This window comes from Alligator sinensis, unplaced genomic scaffold (assembly GCF_000455745.1).
Source record: "Alligator sinensis unplaced genomic scaffold, ASM45574v1 scaffold649_1, whole genome shotgun sequence".
In the NCBI taxonomy this organism is placed as follows: domain Eukaryota; kingdom Metazoa; phylum Chordata; order Crocodylia; family Alligatoridae; genus Alligator; species Alligator sinensis.
Genome location: NW_005842127.1, coordinates 1505638 through 1516054, shown reverse-complemented (window position 1 = coordinate 1516054; position 10417 = coordinate 1505638). Strand labels below are relative to the sequence as shown.

Below are 10417 nucleotides of genomic sequence, written 5' to 3'. Positions count from 1 at the left end.
TGAAACCCTTCAGGCAGATTGGGGACTCACACCCCCCAGGAAGAGCTGGGGAAATGATCAGAGAGCTGGGGAGCTGAACCTGGAGCTATATGTCAATATCAGAGCAGTCCTTCCCCCTCTTCTTCCCTCTCCTTAGTTTCTGTTTAGCTGCCAACAAGGCAGTTTTGAAACTTGAAACATTTTAAAACTTTTGAAATGTTTCAAGTGCCCTCCTTTCATTCGTTCAAAGCCTTTTGTTTCATTTCAGTTTCGCTGTTTTGAGCTCGAAATGAGTCGAAACAGCTTTGAAACGGAATGCCCATCGTAATTTTGCCCAGCTCTGCTGGGAACTGCCCTTGTGCCTCTGAGTGGCTGATCCTGTCCCCAGCTGGGTTGTCTGGCCCCTGTTCCTCTGAAGTACCTAGTATAATGGTAGAGCCCAGTCCAGTTTTGTCACCAGCTGTGCCTGCTCTGGGGCTTCTGAGGAGCAGTCTAATGAGCAGTAAAGTATCTTGCGTAGATGCGCCCAATGTGCTGATGGCATAGGGCAGCAGCTGGCAACCGTTTGGAGCCATGGACCAGAATAACTAGGTTTGGAACACCAGCCTCCCTCAGATCCAACCTGGCTTCCGTTGCTGTTGCTTCTTCCTGCTCCCCAGCCATGATGTAGGCAGAACTCCTCATGACCCAACTCTTTATATGCTGTCACCAAAGTGACCTTGTTGCTGATGCATGCCCTAGCCTCCTTACTCTGCAGGCTGGATCCAGCCCAGGGGTCATATGTTGCTTACCCAGAGCCTGGGATTGAATCCATAACTTCCATGTCTCAACATGCCCCTACTCTGTAGCCAGTAGTGGCATACAAGGCTGGTAGATTGCATCATATTCCTGTCTGCTGGATGGTCCATGTAGACTGTAATAAGCACTTACAGCTACTATTTACTCAGCTGAATGGGCAGAGGTCCGTGTGATGGACTTAAAGGTTTCAACTCTTCTGAAGACCTGTGTAAAAGAGAACAGCAGGTAATCATAAAATTACTAACTGCATCATAATGCATGCCTGCAAGGTAGCCTAGTTAAAGTTGTAAAATCTTATTCTGGCATTTGCTAACTTTTCAGTACTTGATTTTGTAATCTTAATGTTATTTCTATGTGGCTTTTATAATCCAGTGTCCCAGGTTTTTATGAAAGGTGAGTGAACACCCCAACCCTGAAATTCCACCCACAGTGCAAACTGATTCCACTTTAAGTAACAGGCAAAAAATGCTGCTGTATAAACTGATATGCGAACGATATATAGGGATCGATGTATGATGATTTGAAATTCAGTCACTACCGTGGCAGAATACTGTGCTGTTTGACAAAGCCCATGTCAATGCTGCACAGCAGTTTAGCAAAGTGAAGAATGCTGTATCCAATTGAAACTGCATCCTGAACTGAAACTGTATCCAATTGGAAGTGCTCAGACCATTTACTTCTGTAGAATGTCATTACTGGAGGTGGAATTTGGCCAGGACAAAGCTAGAAAGCGGACACTCAATTATCCCAGAAGGTCAGGACCTCACTTTTATAGCTCACCTGGCAGACTGTTGCCCTCTGATATCATCTGAAGACACTAGCTCAGTAAAGGATCCAGAGGGAAGGGAATATATACACTATTATAAACTTAAAGGGATTTTTTTTCTTAAAACAATTTGAAGGATGCTAGGATTATTCCTGATGAATATATACATTCTTATTGTATAATAACATTTGTATAACAATTGTATAATAGTAATATAAGAATAACAAGATATTGTATAATAACAATACATTACATAGATTATTACACACAGACACGTGTGCACACACACACAATAATATATTCATTGTTATAAACTTAAAGGGATTTTTCTCCTCTTAAAACAGTCTGAAGGATACTGGGATTATTCCTGATTAATACCAGACATTAATAAAAAGTATTTATTTTTTCCTGTGGTTTAATGAATAATATTTTATTGCGCTCAAAATCTGTAGCAATGATTTATCTGTTTATCAGGAGAATACATATTGGAAATTGCTTCTCTATAAATCTTTTTCTAGCCAAAGGATTCATTTAGTGTAAGGACTGTTTTTAAGAACCTCTTTTTGAAGGGTACATTTCTTTTAATTTCTTAACATAATGGAGGAAAAAATTACTTTTCTGGTAACCACATTGAAATATTCACTAATAATCTTCCCATTGTATATCTTAGAGGAAGGAGAGGGCTAGTTGGAGCCCTAGTGTTGCACCTTGGGTAAGTTTGGCTTAGAAATCATGTGTCAAATGTGACTTTTTTGCACGTGTCCAGTGTATTTGGAAAAAAACATAAGGGTCCAACCCCGCTTCCTTTGATTTCCATTGCAGCAGAACTGGGGCTGAGTTGGAAACCCAGGGCATGATTTGCTACAAGGCTGTTGTGAATGTGGATATAAATTGGAAGCATAATTTGCCCTCAGAGCTACCACATATGTTCATGTGATAACAGAGTACTGCCAGCTGTTTCAGATAAGCCTAGACTACCTTGCATGGCATTATAGCACGCAACGGGAGATTTATTTCCTAGTACATATTGAAAGTGAAATCTATTGTTCAATTAGGCCGAGAGGGTAGACTTTTACTGCTATTCAAAGATTCAGAAATCTCCATTCTCTTAGATGGTTACTGTTTTTGATTACTTCCAAATTGAAGGGTTTTTTACTAGAATGTATTTCATTGTCTGCAGCACACTGATTTCTCCAATTTCATCTACAGTTGTGGAATATAGCTACTGAGCTAGCATCCATTACTTTTGATACTTAGTTATAGTTAGTAGGTGAATTGGACCTTTGTCACGTGTTACACTTAGGACATATTAACTACATTTAAAACATGTCTGCATGTTCAGGCACTAAAATACACTTGATAAGGGCAATTTATATAATAGAAAAGTTAGGACTGTTCATAGGAGGAGTACCTACATATATATTGTATTAAATCATCATTGGCAATCCCTAAATTTGAGGATGATCTCTATCATGGCTCAATGATGGGTCTTGAAGTGACTTAAGAGTCCAGTCCTTGAGTTACAGACCTGTCCACAGAAGTCATGGGTCTTTCCACAAGGGAGAGTACACTGTAGGCTGGGACTCCTTTTCTTTTCCTCTTTTTGCTTTCTCTTCTGTTTTGAGAGTTGATCCACATGCAATGTCCAGTCCAACAAAGTTGGTGCTTGAGGATCACCAACTCAGTGCTAGTAACATTGGCTTCAGCAAGGATGCTGGCATTTGTGCGGTGATCATCCGAGGATGCCAAGGATTTTCCAGAGGCATTGTTAGTGATACCTCTTCAGGTTCTTGAGATGATGACAGTAGGTCACCCATGTCTCACATCTGTAGAGGAGAGTGGGGATGATGACTGAGCTGTAGACCTGGATCTTGGTGTCTTTGCAGAGACTACAATCAATAAAAACATACCAGAACAATTTCTTGAAGAAGGTGTTTGTGCACCGGTTCCTGTGTGGGTCTCCTCATTAATGTTTGCTTTCTGAGAGGGGTGATTGCTAAGGTAAGGGAAGTGCTCGACTACCTCCAGGGTCTTTTCCTCAATGTTAATTTGAAGAGGGGGGTGGGGGGTCACATTCATGGCCTGGAGTGGCTGATGCTGATGGAGCACTTTAGTCTTCCTGATGTCACAAGAGGGGCCCAAAGTTGGGTAGTCTTCTGTGATTTAAATAATGTGTGTTCTGCTATCATGCTACTGCTCCATGGAGATGATATGAGCAACTTGTGGTCCTGGGGCTTGGTCTCACAATCACTTGCAGCTCCTAAAAAACGTGTTTGCGTTATACTGAAACCTGTTTAAGGGTTGTTGGTCTAAGCCCTGAGACTTCATAGGAGCTGGTTAAAGTATCCACTGTGGTGCCAGGGCTGGGTCCAACAATCAGCAAGCTGGAGATTGCATTAGAGATTGTAGTAAACATTATCATGTGACTAACTGTTAATACACCATGCTAATCCTTACTACAGTCTGCATAAAAAACATCCTAAGAGTTCCTTGTGACAAGGCCCTTAGAAATGACATGGATGGAATATTTTATAGCATATTGAGCTCCCCCCCCAACCCCCAATATGCAATAAACTCATTTAATGTATCATGGTTCCACAAACTTGACACAATCTGAATAGCACTTTATTCATGCTGTTAGCCCCACTGTTGATAACAAGCTATTTAATGCAAATGAGAAATGCAGAATTGGGCCCTTTAAATATATAACTGAGGGGTTGCATTCATAGTTGGTTGATAATGCAGCAACTCGTATTTTTAAGATGATAAGTTTCCTGATGTGTTACTATCAAGCAGCTCCACTTCTACAGCAAGTTATCTGGCATTAACATGTATGGACTTTACTAAGATACCATGCACCATATCTTCAGGCTTTATGAGGATGTTAGCTAGGAAACCTGCCTGAATTATGCAGTACTAACAGGAAGGGGATGCATGAATTCTTAAAGTCAAGCAAATGGTGGTGATCATAAAGCACAAGCCCAGCGAATTTAAGGCTTGGGCCGGTGCCCGCAGGGGCAAGATAACACTTAGAAACAGGATTTTGACATTGTTTCAAAGTATGTATCCAGCAATTTATACACTGAGCCAAGCTCACCCCCTCATAACTGCATTGATCTCCAGATGTTTCTATTGCACAGCAGGGACATATGTGGTCCACAAGATAGATTTTGGGAAAATAAAAATGCCATCAGCTTGCCTTCATTTTAAAGTGCTGTACTTTAAAAGGGTGTGCTTTTAATAATAGCTGTTAGTATTCATATAGGTCTTCTGATCTTCAAAATGATTCCCAGATATTGCTTAATATTTGCAAGAGCCCTGTGGGGCAGGTGCAACAAGCAAAGATCCTTGTTATTGAACAACTTGAGAAACTGAAGAAAAATAGTGAAGGCCACATAAGAAAGAGGATTATTGCTCAGGAAATGTGAACTGGTGAGCCTGTTTAGACCTCTCAAACACAGATGCTGTCAGCCCATGACCAGATCCAGCTTGCAGGGCCATTTTGATCCAGCCTGTGGACATAGAGATTTGGTGGCATTTGGCACCAGGTAGCTTTGGCAGTGGTCACTTTTCCAGTGCTACTATGGGGGAAAATGGCAGCAATGGGCACTTTCCCTATGCCACCACAGAGGGAAGCAGTGGTGGCTGGGTCCTCGTACCCACTTGTCTCTTATTCAAACTGGGTTGTTCTGGCCCACAGTCTGAAAAAAATGCTGACTGCTGGTTTGGCATGCTAAAACTCACTCTTTTCTAGTACAAATATTACTTGAATGATGGTCTTTTCTTGCCACAATTAGAGCTTAGCTGCCATGGGTTATTGTGGGGCAAGAGCATGTCCACAGGCAGTGACTGTGGAGCAGCTGACATGCTGTAAAGCCCTGCCCTCCTTCACCTCCATGATGGCTTGTTCATCCTCCTATGCCTTAAGTTTCTTTATACAGAACAATAAATAACAGCATGATTTAGCTTGGCTGATGTGGTAACGCCATGTTGTAGCTGACAGCATTGCTCACAGCATACCATGGTGCTCCATGTATGCCGCCAACCTCACCAGAAGCAGCGTAGCCCTGTTCATGTAGCACCAAGGGTGGGCTCACAGACCCTGTTCCTTAATACTGCTTATTAGCGTGTCTCCAGTGCCATGTGCATTCAGCCACGCTGCTTTCAGCCAAGAGAATGGTCCACATAGAACAGCACAGGCTATTCAAGTGTGCTGCTTCTGTGTGTGGCAAATACGTGGTTTAGACATAGCCCAAGAATACATAAAGCAACTAATTGGAGGGTTATTTCCTTCTTCATATGCAGAGAATGAGTGCATATATGTATTACAATTGAAAGAACATATTTGGGTTGCATTTTAAATTTGATTATTTGACAATGCTTACTGTGTGAGGTTTGCAATTTAACAGAACACCTGTGAATTGGTGAAGGTGTTGTCCTGTAGGGCCAAGCCAACTCTCAGGATCTCAAAATTGCGCTGTTAGATGGGAGGGTGTGACACAATTGCACATACGCGCACACAAAAATCAATTAGGTGCACACACACACTACCAACTCAGGCACATACACATCCAAGATTACCAGTCCAAGCCCATGCACACACATCACCATTTCAAGCACATACACAATGTACACACTGAAAATTAGACAAAAATCAGTTGTTAGTATCCATACACTCAATACACATACACATATCACTAATTCATATATCATGCACACAATGATAGATATATATAACATGTATTTTCCAGTTCACACACACCACCCACCTACACATACACACAGGTGAGTTCTTAACTTGGGTGGTATGGTGTGTATGTGTCTGCTTGGTGTACTTGGGATATTTAGGATGCTCGATGACTATCAAGGGTCAAAGATTTCTGGAAGAAGGGAGATGGATGGGGGTTAAGATGAGAGAGGGGAAAATAAGAGAGTGGAAGTTACCAGGGTCGGGATTAGAATGGGCAGACTAGAGAGGAAGCTGGGGTTACTTAAGATCAAGTGCCCTGGGGTTACTTGGGGTCACTGGGGCTTGGCGTTACATAGGGTTAGTGTGCCCCGGGGTTACTCAGGGTGACCTGGTGCCAGGGTGGAAGCAATAGGAAAAGCCCAGTGGCAAGAAGGAGGCAGCCAGGAGATGGAGAGGCAGAAAGCTGGGAGATAGCCAGGAAATCAAGGAGGAGGTTTGGGAGGTCAATAAGACAAAAACCCAACTTAGGGGTTTCAAAATGTCCATTTAATAAACCTGTTGACACACTGCACAGCCCCATAAAACTATTGGTTCCTACACACACACAAGCACTCACATACGTACTCACACAATGGTAGCAGGAGAGAAAAGGCTTGGTGGAGGGATTGAAGTCAAGGTGTGTAGGGACAGAGTCCAGGTCCATTGCTGGGGGAAGGAAGGTGGGTGATAGCTACCTGTTCTGGTGGGGGGTGATATCTACCTATCCAGGCAGGAAAGGGTCCTTGTCTAGTAGATGTTGTCCAGAGGGGGGTCGCCAGCAGGGCCTCTGGGTGGATAGGTGATGTGGCATGGTGCTGGTCCAGATGGAGAGGGTGTCCCACTGGGTCTGTCTTCACTACCCCTTTTTATAGGGGCAGACCTTGTGTGACCCTAGTGACAGGAGGCATGCCCAGGCAAGGGTCAGTCCTTGTGTACTGAGCATATGCACTCCAGGCAAGGATGTGAAGTTCCAGATAACTTTGTTGCAATAGTGGGTTGGCTGATTTCTGTAGGGTCTTTATCTTTCAAATGCTGGGTCCATGGTTCCTGGGTGAGTCAATGGAAGGCAAAGGTCCAGTCATTGAGCTGATGGTCCAGTTGTTGAGGTGATTATTCAGTAGAAGCCTGCTACCATTGTATCTCAAGCACCCTCATTCATCCCCATTCATTCAGGAACCAATTTACATGAGACTGGTTACACTGGGGCAGAGGACACAAGGTGGAGGCTTGACATTCAAAATGGAAACTTGACATAACTTGACATTACTTATGCTAACTTACACATGTAGGTCTAAATCATATAGTCTCAATTAAACAAAACAGTAAAAATCAGTAAAACAGTAATCACACTGTAAAAATCAATATAAACATAATAATTATACAATATAAAACAATGGATCAAAGGAGGAGAGAGAGAAGAAAAAAATACTTGCTACAAAAATGCTACAGCTTATCCTATGTCTTAGCTTACTCATACTTATCTATAGGGAATAGAGAGGGAGAGAAAAAGTCAGAAATAGTTGGGGAAGGGAGGGAATGCATTTCAAAATTAAAAAAAAAAAAAAAAAGAAACTGGGGGTTTTGCTACAAAGGCTTACAAAAATCATTGAATGTTCCCACCCTACACTCCCCAGGTATACCCCAAATTTGCATTGCAAAATGCAGTGCCCTGCATGTTCACATAGTGTTGCCATTAGGTAACTGGAGACCTCTGTAGTTGACATGAAGTTGAGCGAAAAACAAGGTGATGTTTTCCAGACTAATTTGTTTTTTGAAAAATACAGCTCGGGGGAACTCCCTAGTCTGACTTAAATATGGCAAATTATGGAAGAGGAAAGAATTGAGGGGGAACAATTGAGAGGGCTGAATGGTTTCTTTTAAACATTTTGAAGAAGTATGCTCTGTCCTTTCATTTCAGAATAGCAGTTCATTTTGAAATTGAATCTATTTTTTATTTTTAAAAAGAGGGGAAACATGCCCTAAAACTAAACATAATGCTTCATTTTGGGTCAAATGGACCATTTCATTTGCAGAATGAAATTGCAATTTAAAATAGCAGGGACAAGTTAGATTAACATGAAACAAAAGTTTTTTTCAAAACATGGGGGAACAAGATCGATTTATTTACAAAGCTGCAGTTAGATGTGCTTTCCAGAGCAGCACTTCCATCCACAGAAACATTCCTTATTATGAGACCAGCAGCTGGAGAAGACGGTTTCTAAACCTGGTCAAAGCTATTAACCTGAGAAGAACAATGTAATTTGCAAATGAATCCCTCAGTATTGGGAGGTCTTGGTGATGCCTTATTGTACGTCTGCAGGTACTTCAACACGTGCTTTCAGACCTTCCACCTCAGCTGAACCTGCTGACTCCTGTGATGGACTCTGTTTTGAAAATACATTTATCTGCTTTGGCACTTCAGTCCGTTTTTCGCCTTCAATTTTCCCTGGTTTCTCTCCCGGGCAAGCTTCAACTTCTATCTAAACTGAAGACAAATACTGGTAATACAGTTAATAGCTCTTCAGATTTTCCACTACAGAGATAAAAGGACTGATGCTGTGAGGTATAGAAAGTCATTTGCAGGATACAGGTACGTCCAACTCCGTTTCTGCTGTGGGAGTACAGGCTACTCAAAATACTGCAATGTTAATTCATTAAGGAATCCCACTCTAAGTAACATAGCTATAATTATAAGACTCATGCTGAGGCACAGAAGGTCATAGGGCCTCCTGAACTCTGCAAGCACTTGTTCTAATTTCTGAGAAAGTTATCACAAAAAGCCTCATTCTACATTTTGTCATTCCTTTTCCAAGAGTCAGTTGTTAAATTTGACTCCACCTGATCCCATCAATTGCATAGAGGAGTTCAGGAATCCTCTGACCTGGAGCTGAGGAAATTGGAGGCATAAGAAGTCGGCTAACCTCCTGGGGTAGTTGTGATGAATGGAGGGAGCAGCATCTTCCGGCTGCCACTGTGCCTCTGCTGTAATTGTGATGGTTGAGGAAGTAACTATTATTTTTCATCCCTTCCTTCTAAGTTGGTTCCCAGAGCTGTTGGCCCAGTTTTCTCCCCCTAGTTATGCTACTTGAGGGAATGCCTCAGAAGTTTTGCCATGAATATTTACTTGCACAGAACTGATACCTTCTTTTGCAGTAATTTTTTAATGACCATCCTTGCGTAGGGGCTAAGTGACAAGCATTAGGGCTGTGGGAAGCTTCTGTAGCAGATTCTATTCAGAGGAGATTTGGCTTGATTTGGGGGCTGCATTTCTGAATCAAACTGGGAGACCTATGAAAAGCTTCAAATTGATTTGAAGCATCTGAATCAATTAAAAAAAATATTTGGAGATTTGGATCGGCTGGGGAGAGGCAGGCACTGCCAGGCAGTTGCAGATTCTCCTGCAGCTGCTTCAGCTGTGCCTGCCTCTCACCGGGTGGGGGGCAGCCCCCATATAGTTTGCGTGCTTGGCCCCGGCCCTCTGGCCTTTAAAAAAAAAAAAAAAAAAAAAAAGCCCTGCACTCACTAGGTGTAGCAGTCACATGGAGCCTGGCAGCACTCAGCCCCAGCAGCCATAGCTCCCAGACAGTGCCCTGTCAAGCTGCGCTGCACCCATGTGGGTGCCAGGTGGGGTGGGGAGGTGCGAGTCCCTGCTGTCCCACACGGTGCGGGGGTGCTCTGCCTTAAGTGCCCAGAGGCCCTGACTCGCCACAGCTGCAACTTTTTATTTTTTTAATTTTTTTAAGTGCAGGGGGCTGGGGCTAGGCAGGGCATCCATAGGGGCTTCTCCCATGGCTCCCCCCACCTGGGGAGAGGCAGGCACAGCTGGAGGTGCCGCGGGAGAATCTGCAGCTGCCCGGCTGTGCCTGCCTCTCCCCGGCTGATCTGAATAACTGAGTCTCTCTGAATTGGTGCTGAATCTTCGAAAGCTGTTTCGGCCCAATTGAATGTGCCGAATTGAATCTCCTAATCAAATCATTGTCCTCCAAATCGGCGAATCTGAATCAAATACTTCCCTATTCACACAGGCCTAGCAGGCATGTTCTCAGAAACACTGAGTCATAATGGAATAGTAGGGGACTTATGGGAGATGTACTTTCAGTTTACATGTTTATATTTATATGCGTACAACATTACACAAAGGTGTC

General features: G+C 42.9%; 1 long non-coding RNA gene across 1 annotated transcript in view; it reads left to right on the top strand.

Moving 5' to 3' along the window:
• LOC102388446 overlaps positions 1-8856 on the top strand; it is a 59392-nt gene extending 50536 nt beyond the window's left edge. Inside the window, exons 2-3 of the long non-coding RNA XR_323988.3 lie at positions 3430-3544; positions 8593-8856. This is a non-coding gene — a long non-coding RNA (uncharacterized LOC102388446). The remainder of the gene's footprint in view (positions 1-3429; positions 3545-8592) is intronic.
• Positions 8857-10417: the final 1561 nt, after the last annotated feature.